The 23894-nt window shown below is 41.9% G+C and overlaps 1 long non-coding RNA gene across 2 annotated transcripts in view; it reads right to left on the bottom strand.

The window, feature by feature from the left end:
* Nucleotides 1-4536: 4536 nt before the first annotated feature.
* Nucleotides 4537-23894, bottom strand: part of LOC146832684 (uncharacterized) — a 49588-nt gene continuing 30230 nt past the window's right edge. Inside the window, exons 5-7 of one of the 2 annotated variants that reach the window (XR_014961320.1) lie at nucleotides 5509-5582; nucleotides 4907-4990; nucleotides 4537-4674 (exon numbers count right to left, since the gene is read on the bottom strand). This is a non-coding gene — a long non-coding RNA (uncharacterized LOC146832684). The remainder of the gene's footprint in view (nucleotides 4675-4906; nucleotides 4991-5508; nucleotides 5583-23894) is intronic. The other variant, XR_014961319.1, reaches the window with a different exon arrangement.

The following is a 23894-nucleotide window of genomic DNA, read 5'->3' on the forward strand; positions in this document are numbered from 1 at the left end:
GTCAAGGGTGGAAGAGAACCCCCTCCATGTCCTTTGCAGGGGTGCCCCCACAAGTTTCGTTATGCCACTGCCACCACTCAGTCATCCTTGGTGCATTTTCACCTTTGCATTATCACTCTTTAATCCTGAGTCCATGCTCTCATTTGCACTCAGAAATCATGAGTGCCAGGCCAGAGTTCCACAGTCTCTTAGCGGTCTTGGCTGCATGGCCGTATTTGGCTCATCACTCATTAGTCCTTAGTGCACATTCACAGTTGCTCCCTCATTGAATAACAATTAGAGTACATTGGAAAATTCACGATCTCTCAATAATTCACATTACATACATTTGTTCCATCATCCATCTGCACAGGAAGTGGCATCGCTGCATTTGCCATCATCCATATGTGCAGGAAGTGACATCACTGGTTTCCCAACAAAACTGTTTTCAGAAGAGGAAGCCAAGCAAGAAGACTGATTTTCATATCCTCCATCTGCACAGGAATTGGCATCATTGCATTTCCCATTATTTATCTGCGCAGGAAGTAATAGCACTGAATTCCAGCCAAAAATTAATAGAAGAATCCAAGCAGGAGACCTTCATTTCCTATTATCCATCTGCACAGGAAGTGGCATCACTGCATTTCCCATCATATTCAAAGCAGTGGTCGAAGTGGGAAAAAAAAAGTAGGGGAACTGTGGGTGGAGAATAAGAGGGCAGGAATAACCCGAGAACTGGATCAGTGGGTGGAGTCAGAGGTGTGGCCAGAATGCACACAACATCCCACTTTTTAGTATTTGTTTGGCATTTCACTGACCAGTTACAGCTTATTATGTTATTTAATGCAATCAATGGATGAACATAATTATTTAAGGTTTAATATGAGTTACTGACATTAAAATACAATCACAAAGTGGGATATGTTTCCGATCACAGAATGTCCCAAATACGCTAAAAAGTGAAAGCGCAAGCTATTTTGTTGTCTCTGGCCCATGGAGTTTCTGTCAACAGCACTTCTACCTTTTTCCACAAGAGCAGTTCAAACATGAATGGGAAAATTATCCTAGTTTGCAAAAGTTTTCTAAATAATTATGGCTCTGCCATATTTGCCACATAATACAACTGCTATATAATCTGACATTTTTAATTAATAAATCGTTTGCAACTCAAACGGATCAAAAGTTACTAAAAAATGTGACTTGTGTTGCTGCGAAGTGGACGGCCCTTTGCAAAGGTTGACTGATCACCTTTCTCACTGCTGCATTTGTATGTTACACTGGTACTAATAAGGCAAAATCTTTCCAGAGACTGTTAGCATGTGTAAAAATGTCAAAATAGGAAAGTATCAGAAAATATACTGCATTACATTGCAGCCTTTTTTTGCTGCATAATTTAGTCAACACTGCGGCGTAATTTTGTCTTCTTTTGCTGCTTAATTCCAGTGGTCCCAAAACAGGCAGCACATCTTAGTGCTTGTGCATGAAGTAGAGAGAATGTGAAGTTTGCAAACTTAGTTTTGTGTGCGTGCAAATCCTGCATTGCCGATCCCTGATGAGTTGCACTACTACTGCTGAAACAAAGCCAATGGAGGTACCAATGGGTGAGGCAGACTGGCCTCAAGGGCAGGGCCAGCTTTAGAGCTGGTGGTGACCTGTGCAACAATGTTTGTTGGTGCCACCCAATGACCATCTCCACCACGGATTCCCTCAATTCCACCCTTTAACAGTGCCCCTCAAGTCTCCATAACCACACTTTCTCCCAGATGCATTTAATTTGATTTCCAGTGCCACTCATACCAGTGTAGGGTTTCAGAGCACTTTACATCACACACACTACACATAGGCAATCAACTATACGTGTGTAAATCACTGTATAGGAAATGTTACTTAAGAAAAAGGACTAAAAGGTGTAAAAGTCACATGATAACCATACTAGTGGGGAGTATAGTTTGTGAGGAATTGGTATGGACAAACACAAACTGAGAATTTAAAACGTAATACCATTGTTGGGGGTTCTCTTTAATAATCAGAATTGATTTCTATCCAAAAGAAACTTTTTGCAACATTAGGATAATTAAAGACTGGGGGGGAAAACGATAACTCTTTAATTTATACCTTGCACTTTGCATGCAGCTGTTAGATGACAATAGCTCACTGCTCTATGTTAGGATTTTAACTTCTAAACTGCAAGTAACCAAAGATCTGTCTGACAAAAGCAGTAACCCACTGGCCTATTTACATTATGTGCACTTTGTGATCTGCATGGTACATGTTCTTTGCAGAAAGCACAATAACCCTCTGAGCAACCTTTCCATGAATCTAAACTTCCACTAGACAAAACCCCGATCTCTCTCTAGGAGTTATCATAAAAACAATTTTGTTGCCGAAAATTGCTGGAGGCTATAAAGGAGGCAGCAAGCACTTTTAAAACCATAATATACTTGTCAATATTGCGGCATTTTTATGGGTCACCACAAACAATGAAATTCTGTTTTTGTGATTGTAAATACTTTGTTTGACCTTCACTGCTTATCTTATTATTACTTTTCATCGCCTCACGTTGTTCCTTAATCACCTGTGTCACTGCGCCGTTTTTTCACCACAACACTTCCAGTGCACAACTGATTGTTATGGTTACTGCAATTTAGTTGTAATTTCTGTGCCTCTATATGCAAATAACAATCTTCTCACCCTCCTTTGGTCTCCCTTGTTCCTTTCCTGTGCTTTGTGATTGATACACTTTTTTAAACTAGTCCCCCCGCTTGATTTACCTGTTGAGACGTTGTTTTATTGTTACAATAATTACCCAGTCTCAACTGGGTTAACGGGTTTACTTCTGTTCTCTTAGGTCAAGTAGACGGCAATTCTTCAGTACCGATGTAAGATCTATCTACACTTTTTGGTGGTGGTCTGAATTAGTGAAAAGTTAGTGAACACCCATATAGCACCCTAAAATGTGGTACCTGTAGGTCTACAACATTACCTGCAAAGAGAAAAGCTCATAAGGATTAATGTGTCATTATTCAACAGTCTACAATTCAACAATGATGGTGCAACACTGCAATTCAAAAGTGTGCAAAACGCATGCTACGCACTCAAGTGTCTGTAACCATACGCAGGGCGTTATAAAACTATAGCAACAGTTACAGTCAAGAACTCACCCATTTCGGGTCAACAATGTGTGCCAACGTGTACCGTCAGGAGCAGACACTGTAAAGTGCAGTGTCCTAATGGATGGGGAGATTAAAAAGGAATAAAACGTAAGTATACAGGCAAGGATGCCTGCAGGCAGTTACAATCAATGGTTGAAACAACAACATGGGACCTGGTAGGTGTGGGTCCCCTCACAACAACTCTCAACCTGGATTTGGAAACAGTGTTCCCCCTTGGTGTTGTCGATTAGGAAACCCAGGTATGAATCACTGTAGCACGCCCCGGGGACCCCCTGCATCCAAGCTAGGGTGTTAATTAGGTCAAAAGCACGTGCCACAGGTCCTCCCCTGGGATTCCCACCAGGCAACAGAAGTATAGTAATCACCTGTAATGCGAGCGTATTTTTAAGCGTACATACAAACCAAGAGGCGGGATCAAATCTTGTTCTCTCACTGCCCTGCAACTCTGGGCTTTTCGAAACGATTGTAAACCCATGGAAAGCCTTCTTTTTTGGCCCGGGCAGGGTTAGAGTGAAGAGACACCTGCCATGTCCTGTCGGTGCGGACTTCTATACGTAGGGATGACCACAAGACCAGTTAAAACCCGCATTACAGAACACAGGAGTAACTTCAGGTGTCACAAAACCAATACTAAAATGACTACACATTTCGAGCACCAGAAACATTCACTAGATTCCCTTGGTTGGGTCGTGCTTGAAGCGCACCCGGGTATGAACAAGAACACACTGTTCCATATCGGCCAAAGATGGGTGCTGAGATTAGCCGCAGACAAGGAGGGATTGAATGAGGACATCCCCTCATGGTGTCTTTTAGACAGAATGATAACAATACTAAACAAGAATGTAAAGAAAAACAAATCTGCTGGGAAAAGCCTGGAAGCACTATAGGTCAACCATGGAGCCCATCAGTCAGCAGAATATTTAAGGGTTGTTGGAGAAACCATTGACCATTACAATGAGCCACCCCCTCCAAAGTTCATAATATTTGCACTGAAAAATTGAAGAATAAAGTCAATGACCTCTCTCTGGTCATCGCAAGGTTGTATTAGCACAGTCCACTAAGAAAACCATGAGGGTGATGGGTGGAATGCTTGCAAAAAATCTCAGTCACTAGCAATTGATCGGGACCCCATTCCAGTCTACTATTTTTGTCCCACTATCCTCCCTCAGACAAAGACCATCTATATTCAAATAAACCTGGGTTCTGCTCCAAAAGGAAAAGACCAGTCTGAACTACCACACCAGGTTTCCTCTGAATGGAAACACAAGCAACCTTAGACCAGTTAAAGCCAACTTAGTCTTGGAGTACAGTTAGGAAGGAACATCAAAAAATAGAGTCCATGAAATCTTTCCTTCAGGTTTCAGTAACCTTTTATTTTTTTCTTATTTCAAATTTGCTGATTCTTCAACGAGTTGCTTCAATCGACAATACAAAATCGATTTGTAGATCACAGTTGCATTTTCTATAGATCAACAGCCGTTCTGCCTACGCGTTTCGTCCTTCCCTTAGGACTTCATCAGGGCTGTAATAATAAACAAATAAACAAACAATTTACACCCGATTTTCACAATATGCCAAAACCATGTGATGCAACAAACATTTAGTTTAAATGACCTGATTCTAATACAGACACTTCCTATACTAATGATATATAGCACCCCTCACCAAATGAAAAAGGCAACAGTGACTTCTATAAACTTAATAAATTAACAGTTTCCAATAAACTATAGTAATGATTGTTAAACTTCACACACCTTGTATTTTAGAGAGAAGAATTCTCTTCTTTTTCTAAACATCGAATACTTTGTGTCATAAATTTGCGGCGCGCAACCAGATATCTGTAGTCAATGGGAAATGAAACATGTATTGAAAATTCTCTTCTCCATTTAGTTTAAAAGAATTCATCCATCTCCCTTTCTTACATGTTAGAAAATCACATTCCCTATCATTACTCATTGAACCAGTGTAACCTGATATATGAACTTATGTCTACATAAATACATACATAATTATTATGTTCTTATAATAAAGATCCCTCTTCTTGTTCTGAAAATGAAATATTAGTGGTCCCTAATTAACAGCGTGCCCCCAAATCGCTGTGATGGATGAGGAATAATACCTGTCTTAAACATTAATATCATTGATAGTTTCCAATTAAGGCTACTCAAGAACTCCTTACTTTTATATTAACAAAGGTCGCACTAACCTAAATTGATCTTTGAAATGGAAACGTCTCACACCTAATTCCTTATTAAGTCTCTAAAAAATAATAAGAAAACAAAAGGTCCCCATTGAATTAGTACCTAGCAGTATTTACTAAAATCGGGAGGTGAAAAATGGGAAACCGCAAACCTACCTTGAATTCCATCAATTCTTATTTCTCATAATTTCTTCAATACTCCTCTTTTCACTATGTTCAAAAGATAATCACTGTGTAAAAAATCAAAATCCAAGAACCAGATAATTAATCACAATACTGCCACCCAAAAATATTATTCAACTAGACTATTTTTAGCTAAAGTCATCCAATACCTCAACTACTGTCATTCGAGATTTCAAAACATATCTTAAAAATAATCAATTATTATTTGATTCGCTTAAGAAGGAACTGCAGTCAGGAAAATGATTTTAGATCAGGTTTAGATGAATTGCAAAACCACTTATTAAATAGAGGCTACTCTAAACCAATTCTTTCTCAAGCAAGAAGTAAGATAGAGAAAATTACAAGAGAGAGCACTTTAACAACAATTAAGAAGTCTAAAGCTAAGAACAGGATTGCATTTATATCGACGTACAGTAGAGAGACTAATCAGATATTCAGAATTTTAAATAAAAACTGGAGTCTACTAAAAGGTGTGCCTGGATTAGTGGGCGTAATTCCGGGAAAAACGGTAATCACTTATAGAAACTGTCCAAATTTGGGGAGCATGATTTCGAAAAACTATGTAGAGAAGCTACAGGATGAGGGCACGAATTGGTTGCCATCTCCACCCAAAGGCTTTTATACATGTAATAATTGCAATATCTGTGCTCTTGGCCTTAATCGAACTAAATCATTCAAATATAATACAGATAAAACTTATATTATTAATGAATTTATGAATTGTAATAGCACAGGTGTTGTGTATGTGATCATTTGTAACTGCTCCAAGGTGTATTTTGGGAGTACTAAGAGGATGTTGAAACTACGAATACAAGAGCATAGACGGGCAATCATGAATGAGGATGTGAAGTCTCCCTTATACCAACATATTAAATCTGAGCACAGTGAAAATATGTCATTTAAATTTCATGGTGTGCAGAAAATTGTATTAGGACCAAGAGGAGGAGACTTAGTGTTACGTCTGAGACAGCAAGAATCCAGATGGATTAGTAGATGTAGAGCGGTGCGTTTTGGTTTGAACATTGACTCTGAGTTGCACTATTTCCTCACATAGTTTTCACCTTTTAGAGTGTGTACAGACAATGTGATGTTGTTGAACACTGGGACGAGTTTGGGCTTTATGTTACAGTGTCTTAGGCAACATTAATTAGACAAGATTTAAAGTCTGTATTCATATTGACTTGTATAATCTTGCCAGAGTAAAACATTGGGTCATCAAGGGTTTGTGTTTAACGTGAGATGCCAATAGTAATTATTTCCAGTGTGATATTTCAGTTGAAATATATATTTTATAAGTTATTCATGATAATAATGCAGTTAAGATAAGTGTTAGATTTTATTTTTGAGAATTAGAAGCCTATATGATATTAAAATCTGAATGGAATATTGTTGTCGGACATTTGTTATAATAGACTGTTTAGGAGCAGCCTTGGATTGTGTGGTGAGTGTTAGCTCCTTGAGATAATATGGTGTCAATACAAATTTGGAGGTTGAGAGTTCTAGACCGGCATAGTAATTGTGGCGCTACTGGGCAGTCGATATACAACGTAAGATGCTAATAGTAATTATTTCTAGTGTGCTATTTCAGTTGCTATATATATTTTTTATAAAGTAATTAATGATAAAAATGTAGTTAAAATATGTGTTTGATCTTATTCATGAGAATTAGAAGCCTATGTGATATCACAGTCTGAATGGAATATTGTTGTCGGGCATTTGTTATAATAGATTGTTTAAGAGCAGGCTTAGATCGTGTTGTGCGTGTTAGCTCCTTGAGATAATATGGTGTTAATATAAATTTGTAGGTCGTGAGTTCTAGACTGGTATAGTAATTAGGATGCTACTGGGCAGTCGATACACATGTTTTAAATATTTGAGTATATAAGTTGAGTTTAGCTAATAGATTTAGCATGTTTTTGAGAATCAGATAAGTCGGACTAGTGGCGCAAATGGTAGGTGTGGAATACTTTGTTTTACACATTGTAAAAATTTGGAAATTCGTGAGTTCGAGACCGAGTTGGGGATAATTCCATCTTTGTGATTTTTGTTCAAGTAATGGAGATTTAACATTTTAGGTGTTTTTCAGTTTATATCATCATATATTAAAGGTTTTTTAATGTTGTAGATTGATATTAATGATGTAGTTTGTAAAAGGTATCTATTAGGCTGGTTCATGATGGCTGACCAGAATGGAAGCAGTAGTATGGTAATCAGTGGGATAGTATTTCTAGAGTGTGATTGGCTCAAATTTCATTGCTTTAATGTGATTGGTCAGTAAACAGGTTTAAATAGGGAGTAGCATCCATAGACGATTACCGCTTGGGTTTATCGGGCCCGCGGCAGGACAGAGGATCGTTGCGAAATAAGATTGATAGGTGAGTAAGATTATGGGAAGGTCAACTGCTAGTAGTTTTTGTTAAGGGATATCGTGAACTCATAACAGTAAAATATAACATTATCTTTATTAAAAGTGGAGGGACTAATAGTCTTTCTTTGGTACTTTGTGCTTTTTTTGTCGCAGAGTGAAAGATTTTGAACTTAGTGAAAGGAGGAGGACTGAAGGATTTCAGAAAAATAATAATTGATTATTTTCAAGGTATGTTTCGAACTCTTGACTGTCAGTTAACAGATTCAGTATGTTTTTGAGAATAAAATGTTGATGGGATATTTCAACCGTGAACTGACTAGTGGATAAGTCTGATTATTGGCGTAATTGGTAGGTGTGGAAAAATGTTGTCTTACACCTTGTGAAAAATTTGGAAGTTTGGGTGTTCGAGACCGAGTTGGGGATAATTACATTCCAGAGAAATAATAATTGATTATTTTTAAGATATGTTTTGAAATCTCGAATGACAGTAGTTGAGGTAATGGATGACTTTAGCTAAAAACAGTCTAGTTGAATAATATTTTTGGGTGGCAGTATTGTGATTAATTATCTGGTTCTTGGATTTTGATTTTTTACACAGTGATTATCTTTTGAACATAGTGAAAAGAGGAGTATTGAAGAAATTATGAGAAATAAGAATTGATGGAATTGAAGGTAGGTTTGAGCTTTCCCATTGTTCACCTCCCGATTTTAGTAAATACTGCTAGGTACTAATTCAATGGGGACCTTTTGTTTTCTTATTATTTTTTAGAGACTTAATAAGGAATTAGGTGTGAGACGTTTCCATTTCAAAGATCAATTTAGGTTAGTGCGACCTTTGTTAATATAAAAGTAAGGAGTTCTTGAGTAGCCTTAATTGGAAACTATCAATGATATTAATGTTTAAAACAGGTATTATTCCTCATCCATCACAGAGATTTGGGGGCACGCTGTTAATTAGGGACCAGTAATATTTCATTTTCAGAACAAGAAGAGGGATCATTATTATAAGAACATAATAATTATGTATGTATTTATGTAGACATAAGTTCACATATCAGGTTACACTGGTTCAATGAGTAATGTTAGGGAATGTGATTTTCTAACATGTGAGAAAGGGAGATGGATGAATTCTTTTAAACTAAATGGAGTAGAGAATTTTCAATACATGTTTCATTTCCCATTGACTACAGATATCTGGTTGTGCGCTGCAAATTTATGACACAAAGTATTCGATGTTTAGAAAAAGAAGAGAATTCTTCTCTCTAAAATACAAGGTGTGTGAAGTTTAACAATCATTACTATAGTTTATTGGAAACTGTTAATTTATTAAGTTTATAGAAGTCACTGTTGCCTTTTTCATTTGGTGAGGGGTGCTATATATCATTAGTATAGGAAGTGTCTGTATTAGAATCAGGTCATTTAAACTAAATGTTTGTTGCATCACATGGTTTTGGTTTATTGTGAAAATCGGGTGTAAATTGTATGTTTATTTGTTGATTATTACAGCCCTGATGAAGTCCTAAGGGAAGGACGAAACGCGTAGGCAGAAAGGCTGTTGATCTATAGAAAATGCAACTGTGATCTACAAATCGATTTTGTATTGTCGATTGAAGCAACTCGTTGAAGAATCAGCAAATTTGAAATAAGAAAAAAGTAAAAGGTTACTGAAACCTGAAGGAAAGATTTCATGGACTCTATTTTTTAATGTTCCTTCCTAACTGTACTCTTTTATTGATTGTGGTTTTGATGACAGTGAACCACAGGAAGTTGAGCATCTAACATTATTCAATTGGGTGGTACTGTATGTGTTAGTTGCGCACATTGTGTTCCCTTACTGTCATTGTTCTCAGAGTCCCAACTTAGTCTTGTTCAGTGAGGTGTAGCAGGAGTCCTGTGGCATTGGGAATGCACTACCGACAACTGAGCGTACACATCACACTTAGGGCACTGACTAAGGAAAACACGAGGGGACCAGGCGCACAAGGCATGCAGCAATTTTCGGAGGATGCTCCACTTTAGTCTGACTCTAAATGACCACAAAAGTCTCCTGATAACTAATTAAGATATAAATATTTGGATAGAACTGTGTCACCTTCCTCACTTAAGGTACAGAAGACAAAATATCTTGGTTTCCATTGATATATGCCCTGGTAATCCTGTAGTTTAACGATATTCCAGTACCTCTAGTCATAATATGGTAAACAATCCTTTGAAGGGGTTGAGAAGAATTGATCCTTTTCTGATAAGAGTTGGTCTTTATTTAAATCTGATCAGCCTCTTATTGTGCTCTAAACAACATTGAAAGGCAATCTCAGACTCTGGATCATAATCAACCCTTCATTTGCAGTCAAGAAAACATTTAATACAATAGACATTAATACTTCATCAGAGAACCCAATTTCTTAATTCGCTTATCTGGTCAAATATGAAGATTTGTTTACGATTTAATTATTTTTATTATCAATCCAATTACATATAAGGTCAAAGCAGTTGTCTTGGTTTTCATGAGGGTCCATCTGAAAATTATGATCAGAGAGGGATTGATCCAGCTATCACTGTAGAGGAACTGGTTGGCTGACTTGCAATTCACTCCGATCTAGAGTAACAAATAGATCTATGATCTGTCGGAGTTATCCACCCAAGGGATGGAAATCAATCCGTATTTCGATGGCCAGCACACTAAATGAATAGCATGACCGGCAATATGAGTTACTCCAACTCTATTTGTTTTACGGTAAAGTGTTTCATAACTATTAAGGAATTGATGAAGAGGCAAAAGTGCAGGTACATCCAAATCATATATTAAGATAGCCTTAAATAGAGTGATTTTCATACTTTTAGATGATCTTTGCCATCAAACCTGATAGCGGGTTGTTGAAACATGAATGTAGATGGAGGACGTTACATCAGAAGACTTTTATTTTCTTAGTTCACTGAACAAAAGTCTAAGATACCCTCTCTTGCGTATAATATCAAAAAGCCATATCTGATATTAAATTCAGAATGTGACCTTCCCTGGCACAAGTCTTCCAATAACACTTAGTGCAACTGGCACATTCCAACTTTAAAATATAGGCTTTGGCGTTGTTTCAAAGCAAATGGGTGCCCATGCATAGATTAAACTACAATTTCTGAGATCTTATTAGTCCGGAAAGCCAGAAATATAGTGCCATCCTCTTGCTTCTGATAGGTCAAAGACTATTTGACAGGAAGATCCAAAGATGTAAGCCTCAAAATGAGGGCATGCTGTTCTAAAGCCCTGCTACGACTACGTTCTTAGATTTGTATACCATTTTAGGATAGCAATCCCTTTCAAAACAGTTTTCCAGGATTTTGGATAAATTAGTTTAAAAATACAAAAAAGAAGCGGGGTCACAAAACGTCATTTGGTTATTTACAGTAATACCAGGCTATTGCCACTTTTGCTGCCAACAATTTGTGAAAGATTCTTATGAGGTACCTTGCATTATGATTCTGGTGTGTGGGGGTAATGCCACATCGGCACTTCTTTGCAGTGTCTTCATAGTACTTACACATTGTGTAGAAATGTGAGGGCAATGACAGCTTGGAGTATGACATAAATTAAGTGCATTCATTTACATGCAATATTAAATGCAACAGGGCTGATGTATTTAGGTGAAGTGGGATGTGGGCGCTCAACAAAACTCACAGGAACCCATTTTAAGTCTGAACTGGAGACAGAAGGTTCAGAATCCTTGTATGTGAACGAACACCCCTCTGAATTATTTACATTTAGCCTGGTGAATGGCAGAACTTAAGTATCTTATCTGCCAGCTCTTTCTGAAGTATCCATGCATGCTTTGAGGTAATGATTTATGAACACTGCAAAACGTAAACAGTGCACGTTCCTTGGTTGGGTGTTGTTTCAAGGAATTCAACGCTGCAGTAACATGGCCAGTGCATTTCAGACCAAAGATGTACCAGCACATCTGGTGCGGGCCCTTCGAAGTTTGGTGTCTTTGAAGTGAGTCCAGGGCAGAAGCCATTGCATTAGCCGAGACAGAACTTTAAAGTGGCTAGGACCATCACAGCCTTGGGGGCTTGGTCAGGAGGTAGGACCACTTGTATTAAGCCTAAATGGTGTCAGGAACTTGCGAAGGGCAATTGTTGTCAAAAGTAACAACAAAGCTAACCATCTTCTGTACACTGAGATGTCCTAGATTCTATGGAGGTGAAGGAATTCTGAAGTAGGCAAACTGCACGAAAGGGCTGCGTGGTTCAGATGACTCTGTAGCAGAGCCTTGGTGAGCAAAGCTTTTCTGGATGGGAGGGAGGCAATTAGTGACCTGAAGTTAGTACCCAGCTCCCTCCTGAGGTTATGTCTACATTGACGATCGTCCTAATATACTGACAGTGTATATAAGCATTACTATTCTTCTTGAAATCCATTTCTGTGGAATTGTATAGAAATAGTTTTTTTTTAAAACAGTACATGGCCAACTTTTGAAAGTTTCATATTTTTAATATCTCTAAAGACTCGCCTAGATTCTTAAAATGTGTTTCTGACCTCTTATGGGTGCAGATTTCTGATAATTTTTCAAGGTTAAGTCTCAAAACCTGTGCTAGTTGCAGTATTCTGGATGTAATCCTGATTTTTTCGTGATTTAAATTTTCAGGGCAAAAGGGGGTGGTGGCCATGTCCTTTGCCCACTCTGAGGCTAAGTACTCTGTGTGCGGGCAAGTGGCTCACAGGGATTGAGCTCTTGCGACCGCAGTGAGTCGGAGGAGTCCTCCATTCACTAGAGCCGGATTGAGCTCAATCTGCGATTGCGGCAAGGCAGAATGACTAATGGGTTGCAGCCTGAAATACACCGTTTACACTCCCCCCGGCTCTAGTCAACGGAGGACTCTGCTGCACCAATCCAGAGGCATCACAGTGGTCGCAAGAGCTCACTCTCTGTGAGCCCTATGCATGCATGCAGAGTACTTAGCCTCCGAGCAGACAAAGGACTTTGCCACAACCCCCTTGTGATCAGTATTCACATACCCAGGTAGGTTGCCGCTCCCCAGTGCGACCAGATTACCCTACAGGTCATCCTATTGACAGCTGCTCAGCTTCCTCTCAAGCAGATGAACACATCCGCTGCTTATCCTATGCTCTTGTTCAAACAACCTTCACACCTGGATACCTCTACTTCCCAGTACCCCTACGCCACTGAAGATACTCCTCTCTTCCACTTTCCTGAGAAGGCCTACATTTAAAAGGGCTTAACGCATCAACATCATCTGTGGAGAAGCCATCAAACCTTAAAACTACCAAATAACAATCTGGACAGGATTGTTTTCAGTGTGATACCACTCTAAGTACTAGCACCTCTGTGGACTGCCTATTAAATAAGGAGTGCAGCAACACCACTGAAATGAACTGGAAGACCAAAATGTTTTTCTAGTTGTTACAATTCTGTTATAGCAAGAAAAAGTTTGAGATTATTCCCACTACTCTCTTCCTTTCTCTTTTGTGTTTATTTGTATTTTTAAATGTTTAAATGTTTATTTTAAAGATCCTCTCCAGGTACCCGTACCAAGAGTAAAGACTGTAACACAGCTAATGAGTGATATAAAAATGTATTTTGAAATCATATATATACACCAGTGACGAATTTAAGTATTCATTGTGTTAATAACAAATGTATGATCTGTTCCCAAAGTATACCATAAGTTTTCTTACTTGCAATGTTAAATGACAGCTGTATTTAATGCATTTATTTTCCATTCTTTGAAAATCCATAGCTCCGGTTATATGTATGTTGAAAAGTTAGTTTTGGTGTCTAAAAATTAAAATTGGTGTCAGATTTCTATTGAGTCGCCTCAATTACTTATGAACCATAAGGATACTGCAAAATGCTTAATATGTTTCCCTCCAGTAAAGTCTGACTGCTCTGTGCCACACTACCAGGACTGAGCTAAGGATTTATTGTTTTAAATCCAAGGATCATCTTTGAGGCATTGTGATAATATTGCAAAGTAAGGTTACCCAACCATACTATTCCACTTTCCTACAATATTTTTGCTATTAGGGTAAAATAATTGTTCATTTTTTTAAACTTGTATCTCAAAAGAGGCAATAGTGAGAAGTCAAAACATACTCCAGGCGGGACAAAGCATTTGGAAATCAAATACTATATGAATGGTAATGACACTCGATAAGCTCAATATCTGGCTAAGTTATGGATGGTCTGCCATGTAAATCATGGTCACCTGCTTTTGATGTCTCCAAACGTGTAAAGTGTCTCCAAGTATGCAAAGTGTCCTGCAAAGTGATAATGGAAAGCTACCCACCCGAAGTGCCATCCTGTCTGGGTGCCAGCGACTAAATAGAACACAGATACAGCACCAAACTACATTCTCGATGGCCTCCACTGCACATGGTATGCCCCACATTCTGTTCCTGGGTGCGGGCTCCCACAGGCCCGAAATGTAGTGACATTTATCTGGTAAGGGAAGTTCCACCATCCCTGTTATAGTTTATTGAGCTAGTTGGAACTTGTGGTACATGGCAACATGGTTTTAATCCTGGCCGCCCCATTTGCCCAAACTGCGTGCTCTTGAACAATCACTTTTCCCATGTATTACTCTGCTTTTTTTTCTCGGAAATTGGTAGCATTTAGAATTAATCTAAGAAGCTGCTGGTAAGTGTGTGTGTGTAGCTAAAAAATAAAACTGGAGTTAATTTTACCTGTGGAATGGATAGTGGTCAGTCTTGTGATCTATTTATGGGGTTAAAGTTATTGCCTTTGGAACAACTAGTACTGCATCTCCTACTTCATCAAACTGTTTGATCTAGAGCAAATCATTCTCTCCCTGTGCCTCTGTCCACTAATCTGACAATATGTGAGCTGTAGACAGATGTGACACTGAAGAGATTGATGGTGTGTAGACATATGGAACAGGGAAGAGATTCTAAGACTAAGATGGGACAATGAATAAATGCAGTGGCAGTGGAGAGAAGAGGCAGTAGAGAGTTGCAAGGGCTGTAGAGAGGTGTGATAGCAAAGAAATGTATGGGTTATGGAGTGATGCAACAGTGAAGAGATGAAGGGCCGATAGAGAAGTTTTGGGAACTCGGAGAGATCCTGGGGCAGAGAAGAGAAAGTGCAGTAAAGGGGTGCAGAGGAAGTAGCAGATGTGACAATTTATAGATGTAGGGGCTGTAAAGAGAGGGGCAGTAAAGAGTTGCTGAGATTAATGGGATATGTAACAGTGAACAGTACAGGGGGCATGGAGGGAGTACATAGAGAAGAGATGCTGGGTCTTTAGAGTGATGGTTAAGTGAAGCAAAGCAGGGATCGGGGAAGGGGCAGCAGCAGTATAACAAGTAATGAGAGCACTGCACCTCAGAGTTGCTTAGGTTTTTTTTAAAATGATGTTTTGAGACTTTGAGATGTTTTGATATTTTTCCTCGGCCATCCATCTAGTCTCTACACTGTCTCCATTTACAACCATAAACTGTATTGCCTCCGTTTGAAGATTAACAAAGACGCCCATGTAAAAAAGGCCCACAGGTCCAGTACTGGCCCTAAAGTTGCCTTGCAGTCATGTGCTAGAGTGCAATTGTGATCATTAATTTAACTCAAGACTAAAATCATGCATTATGTTATTAACTAAAAGCCCATGATGGGATAATTCTATCCTTGGTGGTATGGAGCCTTCTTGCCACATTAAAAGCAAGGACTGTGCCCTTGTTGCTTGGTTACTTAAAAATAATTTACATGTTCTGCTGGAACAAGCCTAATCTCTTGATTTAAGACACCATGGTGTTAGGCACGTTTTGTTCAGATCTAGAAAAAAAGAAACGCATGACTGCCAACAGCTTTCATGTCAGGTGGGGCAAAAAGCCAGGTCTGGTGTTTGCGTGCTCAGATGAGTGTGTTGCTTTAATGTAATTTAGACATTGAAACAATACGTATAGAGCAGCACTTTGCATTTCCCAGCATGCAAAGTATGGTAATAATATATTTGTGTGTATATATACATATATATGTATATTACCTACTGGCGGTCGCCAGTAGGTAGTCATAGTTAGGACTTAGTTTCCATAGGAAAAGCGTTTTTTGTTTTCCCAATAACTTTGGCGCCGATGAATAATCTTCGCGAAAGTTTCAAAACTAGTGGAGTGCTCCGGTGTGCTAGTGTCTTGAAAGTTTCGGGGTGATTCGTCAAGCGGGGGCCGAGAAAAAAGGGGTGTCCCAAAACGCGTTTTACCCATGTTATTTTCCATAGGAAACTTTAGACAAAGCTACAGCCCTAACTGCTGAATGGAATTACACCAAATTTGGCAAAAAGGGTGCCCTTGGTTCGGAAAGAGTCCTTTTTGTTAAATGGTGTAAATCCGGTCAGAAGTTCCTGAGAAATTTGAAAAAGAAAAAGTTTCGATATCTAGGGCTGCGGTGGGTTCGCAAACCCTCCCGAGCATCCGCTTCACTGTGATTGGCTGCCAACACTCCAAACCAGGAACTGTTGGCAGCCATCTTGTGACTCAGTAGAACCGAGTCACAAGACAACAGTAAAAAGAATGTTTCAAAACAAGAAAAGGGGGCAGGGAAAAAAACACCCTGACCCCCTAGGCCTGCTCAGGGGTCACACAAGGATCTCCAGGGCCCAAAAAAGCATTTTTTTTAAATTAAAGACAACGAAGCCCGGGCTCCCGCGCTTCATTATATTTAAGCCCCCAGGTGGGCCAGGTCCCGAGGGCACTGAAAAAAATGTGTGGGGGATCCCAATCCCCCCAAGCTGCCCTGGGGACCGCCACCTCCCCGGGGCTTCATTTATGAGTTGTGGGGGGGCGCACAGCCCCGGGGACCACCACCTCTCCGGGCTCTTTATTTAATTTAAAAAAATGTGTGGGGGGGTCGATCCCCCACACACACCCCGGGGACCACCACCTCCCCAGAGCTTTTCATATTTAACGTGGGGTGGCACGCAGCCCCCCTCACGACCCGGGGACCACCACCTCCCCTGGGACACTGTATATTTAAATGTGGGGGTCTGTTATGAAACCCCAAGCCCCGGGGACCACCACCTACCCAGGGCTTCAAATACATTGAAATGGGGGGGCGTGTGGCCCCCCTCCTGGAGCTCTCAATGGCCCTGGGGAATGCCACTCCCCAGGGCCGACTCCTGCAGTGTCCCAGGGTGCCAACCCCGTTACATTTCTGTTTGCTATGGCAGGGTGGGAGCCGCACGGTTTGCTATAACTTAAGGTGCCCCGTGGCGCATTTTATGTTGGGGGATTGAGTCCCCTTGAATCCTGAGGGTCCCTGGGGGCCAACTAGCCCACCAGGTACCTCCAGTAAGCGCCACAGAGTTGCGTTGCAGAGAGGTGTAAAAAGGGGTGTGGCCTCGGACCCCCTCTCTGCAATGCAGCTCTGTGGCACTTACTGGAGGTACCTGGTGGATTAGTTGGCCTCCAGGGACCCTCAGGATTCAAGGGGACTTAATCCCCTAACTTAAAACAAGCCACTGGGCACATTTGCACACTTGTCTCATCAGGCCCCGCCCCCTCCCTGCACCACTGTGCAAATGCGCCCACTGGCGCGTTTTAAGTTGGGGGATTAATTCCCCTTCAATACTGAGGGTCCCTGGGGGCCAACTAGCCCACCAGGTACCTCCAGTAAGCTACACTGCATAGAGGTGTTCTGAGGCTATGCCCCCTTTTACACCTGAGGACCTCAGGACACAAGTGGACTTCATCGTCCGAGCAGCAGTGCGCCAGAAGCCGCGTTTGCAGCATGCTGTAAAAAAGGGCATGGCCTAGGAACACCTCGCTGCAACACAGCTCTGTGGCACTTACTGGAGGTACCTGGTGGGCTACTTGGCCACCAGGGACCTTTACGATTCAAGGGGACTTAACAGGGATGTTATAGTTAGAAATTAGCATTTATAAAACCTTAGAAATTAACTAAAAAAAAACATAGGATTGAGGCACATTATAATTAGAAATTTTTGTTTAAAAGACCATTGAAATTCACAGAAAAAAACATAGGTTTCAGGGATGTTATAGTTAGAAATTAGCATTTAAAAAAACATTGAAATTCACTGAAAAAACCATAGGTTTCAGGCACTTTGTAGTGAGAAATTAGCATTTACAAAACCTTAGAAATTCACTGAAAAAAACCATAGGTTTCAGATACGTTATAGTTAGTTGGACATTTCACTCTTACAAAACCATAGAAATTGCTATAACTTAAGGTGCCCCGTGGCGCATTTTAAGTTGGGGGATTGAGTCCCCTTGAATCCTGAGGGTCCCTGGGGGCCAACTAGCCCACCAGGTACCTCCAGTAAGTGCCACAGAGTTGCGTTGCAGAGAGGTGTAAAAAGGGACGTGGCCTCAGACCCCCTCTCTGCAATGCAGCCCTATGGCACTTACTGGAGGTACCTGGTGGATTAGTTGGCCCCCAGGGACCCTCAGGATTCAAAGGGACTTAATCCCCTAACTTAAAACAAGCCACTGGGCGCATTTGCACACTTGTCTCATCAGGCCCCGCCCCCTCCCTGCACCACTTTGCAAATGCGCCCACTGGCACGTTTTAAGTTGGGGGATTAATTCCCCTTCAATACTGAAGGTCCCTGGGGGCCAACTAGCCCACCAGGAACCTCCAGTAAGCTACACTGCAGAGAGGTGTTCCGAGGCTACGCCCCCTTTTACACCTGAGGACCTCAGGACACAAGTGGACTTCATCATCCGAGCAGCAGTGCGCCAGAAGACGCGTTTGCAGCATGCTGTAAAAAGGGGCATGGCCTAGGAACACCTCGCTGCAACACAGCTCTGTGGCACTTACTGGAGGTACCTGGTGGGCTACTTGGCCACCAGGGACCTTTACGATTCAAGGGGACTTAATAGGGATGTTATAGTTAGAAATTAGCATTTATAAAACCTTACAAATTAACTAAAAAAAACATAGGATTGAGGCACATTATAATTAGAAATTTTTGTTTAAAGGACCATTGAAATTCATAGAAAAAAACATAGGTTTCAGGGATGTTATAGTTAGAAATTAGCATTTAAAAAAACATTGAAATTCACTGAAAAAACCATAGGTTTCAGGCACGTTGTAGTGAGAAATTAGCATTTAAAAAACCTTAGAAATTCACTGAAAAAAACCATAGGTTTCAGATACGTTATAGTTAGTTGGACATTTCAATCTTACAAAACCATAGAAATTCCGCCGTTATAGTTAGTTCAGCTAACTATAACTCCCGCCACTGCAATGCACTGCTGATGATGTCACATATTACATCATTCATGACATGGTCAGTGACATCACTGATGACATCACTGATGACATCTCAAATGACATCACTGATGACATCATGCATGTGAAAATCTGATGCACCTCCTCAAACTCTAATATAACCTTTGATACACCCACTGTAAAATACAGACTACCATTTTCAAAACCATCGACACACCAATACCAGGCACTACATACACACTCACTGATTCCTAGGTCTACACAAACATCCACTCATTCACCCATACAATCACTCATACATACAGTCACTCATCAATACAACACTATCATATGCACTCATACACCTATACAGACACTCACACACCGCCACTCATCCGTGGAGTTACTCGCACACCTAGTTAGTCATGCAAAAAATCAATCCCACTCCCATTTACTCACCTAAACAGTTATACACACACAAGCTCACTTATTCATACAGATACTAATGCATACTTACTCTCTTATACAATCACTGATACAAATACACACTCATCCATACAGCCACTCTCACAATCACTGACTCTCAAGTATAGTCATTTATATACTCCAACTCTCACATACACTGCCTTTTACATATTATTATTATTATTGCATTTTGTAAAGCGCAACAGCTACCTCCAACGGAGGTGTCCCGGCGCTGACAGCGAGTTATGTGTCAGGAAACAGGCAACACGCGCCTGCCTCAACTACAACTCCCAGAACAGCCGGCGCGAGAGTGGGAGGAGCCGAGTGTATAAACGACCAGGACGCACACCCGACTTTGTGCGTAATTAAAGATTGATGAGTCGGAGTTCCTGGAAACACGTTTCCCGAAGTTTTCGAGAGCCACGAGGCTAAGCGGTCTCGCCAGCCATGGAGACGGCACCATAGTTCCCGGGGAAAGAGGTCGTGAATCCCATTCTTGTATTCAGGTGGCATTTGTGGATGAAAGAGCGGCCCTGCCGGAAAGTGGTGAACGAAGATGCTAGGACTAGCGCGAAAACCGAAGGCAGAGTCAGTCTACACAAACCCGCAAGTATCTGCTGTAAAGCCCGCTTCTCCCTGGCGGGAGCGAGCAAGTAACAATTGATGCCGGATTATCTAGAGCATCAGAAGTGTTCACACGGGGGTTGGTTGAATGAGCTCGATTCCTTTAGACGCCTTACCTCAGTTCCATAAATCAGGGGGTTCTTGCTTGAATACCGATTGCTTTGTAAACATGGTCCATGAGCGGTAAGGCAACGGCGGCGGACATCATAGAGCATACGCAAGGTCAGGACTCATAAAAGACTTTGGTGGCAATTAGAACTAGTACGGGGATCATAGGTCCTCGCATGGTGATAAAACCGGGCAAACTCCCTTGCACTTGTATTCGGGACATATTGCATAGTTCACTTAATACGGTAGCTCCTGTCAGCCACACAGGAACTACCCCTTGGTGTTACGTATTCTCTGAAGGGGACTCGCTTCAGCGCCCTGCTTACCAGAACGATAGTTCACCTTTCTCAAAACAGAAAACATTAGAGTATGAGAAAGTAGTGTCCGCTCATGTTTCCTTTCAAACAAAAGTTTTCTCCCCGAAGTTAGGGGGTACATTATTGAAGGATCAGTATGCTTGTGAAGTGTATGCATACGGGCCAGAGTTTCTAGTGTGCTTGCTTATGGAGAAATAAGGGAGCTCACATTTTAGACCTGGTGGCAATTAGCGAGAATTACTGAGTGTAGCAATACTGTCATGCATTGTTTTATGTTGTTGGTTGTGTGTTAGCATTTCTTTACAGGTTCTACTCCCTGCTGTTCCCATCCTTCCCTTCCCTCGCTTGATTGCTCCAGCCTTCCGTGCCTTTAGTGCAGGAAGTTGGGGACGTCGAGAGGTGAACCCCCTACGGCATCGCCCGAATCCTGAGGAGTATCTGACCTGGGACAGCTTCGTAACAGAATTACGCACCCAAGTATTGAGACTCCTCCCGGTTCGGGGGGTTTTGTAGGGACACAGTATGGATGAGGTTTTAGTAGCACTTGCCGCAGTACAGCGGGAGTTATCGGCCTCTAGGGCCGAAACAGCGGAATTACGAGATTAAGTGGATAGGCTGGCAAGGAACCCCTTTGACGTGGGATCGAGTATGCATCCCATTCAGGTCACAGTACCTCCCCCCATTCCGTTAGCCAACCCCGAGAGGTATACCGGAGACCCCCAGAAAATACAGGTGTTTCTGACTCAGATATTAATGCACTTTTCCTGTATGCCTTCATCATTCCCAAGTAACCATTCTAGGGTGGCTTTTGCTATCTCCTACTTGGCGGGAGATGCAGCCAACTGGGCGGTACCTTTAGTACGCCATAACGATCCAGTCTTATCAGATTGGGATAACTTCAGGACAGCTCTAGAAGGGGTTTTCGACAGGAGAACAACCACTTTCAGTGCGGATAGGGAGCTTCTGGAGTTAAAACAGGGCAGAAACGAGTTAGTGACTTATTTAACCACGTTTAATCGTTTGGTCGCGGAAGCGGCATGGCCTGAAGAGAAGAGGATGTCTCTTTTCTATCAGGGATTATGCAATGACCTAAAGGATGTTATAGCTAGAATCGATCCTCAGCCCCGAACATGCGAGGCTCTAATTAGTCTAGCATTGCGACTGGACGGGCGTATTACAGACCGGGGAGCTGATCGGTTCCGGGGAGAGAGAGGTAGGAAGGAGGCCACGGGAAGTGAGGTGGCCCCTGAGCCGATGGAAGTGGGAGCGGTTCGTGCTCCGCTGTCACGGAACGAAAGAGACAGCAGAAGAACACAAGGATTGTGTATGTACTGCGGAAAGAAGGGGCACTATGTCCGTGAGTGTCCTGCTCGGCCCAAAAGACCGGGGGGCAATTACAGAAATTGAAAAGCCATTGTCACTGTGGCTGGCGTGGAAGGTCCCGTAAGGGGGGGTGACGCCTCGGGAGAGGTAGAGACTCCACGGTGGACGATCCTGTCGCTGGCCACTAATCAACAGAGAGATACTGAAAAACATATAGAGTTGAGTATGTGGTTAGAGACAAGTCGCCAAACTAATAAAATCAACGCGATGTTGGATTCGGGGGCCACGGGTAACTTTATCCATCGAGGATTGGTGGAACGGTTATCGATTGGGAAGATAGCGCGGGATATCCCCGAAGAGGTGTTAGCGGTGGATGGCAAACCACTAACCTCTGGACTCCTCCTAGAACAAACTGAGACGTTACGGTTAACGTGTAGAGCAGGGGAGATGCGCCACATTGATTCATTGGCGTTGAATATTATCGAAGCCCCGCAGTATGAGGTGATCTTGGGGATGCCGTGGTTCAGCCTTCACAATCCCACCATCGATTGGAGAGGACGAACCGTTCAGTTCCTAGCTGAGGAATGTCAGGAGCATCTGCTGCTCGGGGGGAGCTCGGGGGCCACAGTTTTGGCCAACACATTTTTAGCCGCCACGGCAGCGGAAAAGGACGAAAGTCTACCCAAGGAGTAAAGGCTTTTTGCGGACGTTTTTAGCAAATCTCAGGCCGAGTTGCTTCCTCCGCACCGGCCGTATGACTGCCAGATAGATCGGGTGGAAGGCGCTACGATTCCTACGTGTCGTGTATACGCCCTCTCCGAACCTGAAACTAAGCACCTCCGAAAGTATTTAGATCACTTCTTGGAGATTGGGTTTATTCGCCCGTCTCGTTCTCCGGCGGCATCTCCTTTGTTTTTTATTGCGAAGGCTAATGGGGACTTGAGAGCCTGCTGTGACTATCGCAAGCTAAACAAAAACACGGTTCGTAATAGGTATCCTTTGCCCCTTATCCCCGTCCTACTGGATCAAGTACGGGAGGCGAAGATTTACTCTAGGTTGGATCTTAGAGGGGCGTATCACCTGGTGCGCATATGTAAAGGGGATGAGTGGAAGACGGCATTTAAGACTTGTTATGGCCTCTTTGAGTATCTGGTAATGCCGTTCGGGTTGTGCAACGCCCCGGCGGCATTCCAGTATTTCTTGAATGACGTTCTAAAGGGCTTTGTGGACAGAACAGTAGTCGTATATAGACGACATTTTGATTTATTTAGAGTCAGAAAACAGTCACCACGAACACGTGTTACAGGTATTGGGGGAGTTGCGAAAGCATAGATTATTTTGCAAGCTAAGCAAGTGCGAGTTTGGGGTGACGGAAGTGGAATTCTTGGGAGTGATACTCCGTCTGGATGGAATGAGTATGTCAGAGCGAAAGGTACAGGCGGTGCAGGAGTGGCCGGTTCCCAGTAACGTGAGAGAAGTACCGTGTTTCCTGGGGTTTTCCAATTATTACCGTAGATTCATACAAGGTTTTTCGCAAAGGGCCATACCAATCACCCGTCTTCTCAGAAAAGGCGTGTCATCCGCTTGGACATCCGAAGCTAATCAGGCCTTTGAATATCTGAAGAAGGCTTTTACCTCTGCACCGGTGTTGCGACACCCCCAGCTGGACGCTCCATTCATAGTTGAAGCCGATGCATCTAATGAAGCTATAGGGGCCATCCTTTCACAAAGAGACAACCACACCGGGCAGCTTCACCCAGTGGCGTATCTCTCCCGGAAACTACTACCAGCAGAAAGGAATTATAATATCGCAGAAAAAGAGCTCCTCTCTATAAAAAAGGCTTTCCTGGAATGGCGTCCGTTTTCATGGAGAGCTAGATTTCCGGTCACAGTGTATTCCAATCATCGGAATCTGCAGTATCTAAGAACGGCCAGACGCCTGTCACCCAGACAAATGAGGTG

The sequence above is a fragment of the Triturus cristatus genome, chromosome 5_1 (genome assembly GCF_964204655.1).
Source record: "Triturus cristatus chromosome 5_1, aTriCri1.1, whole genome shotgun sequence".
Lineage (NCBI taxonomy): Eukaryota > Metazoa > Chordata > Amphibia > Caudata > Salamandridae > Triturus > Triturus cristatus.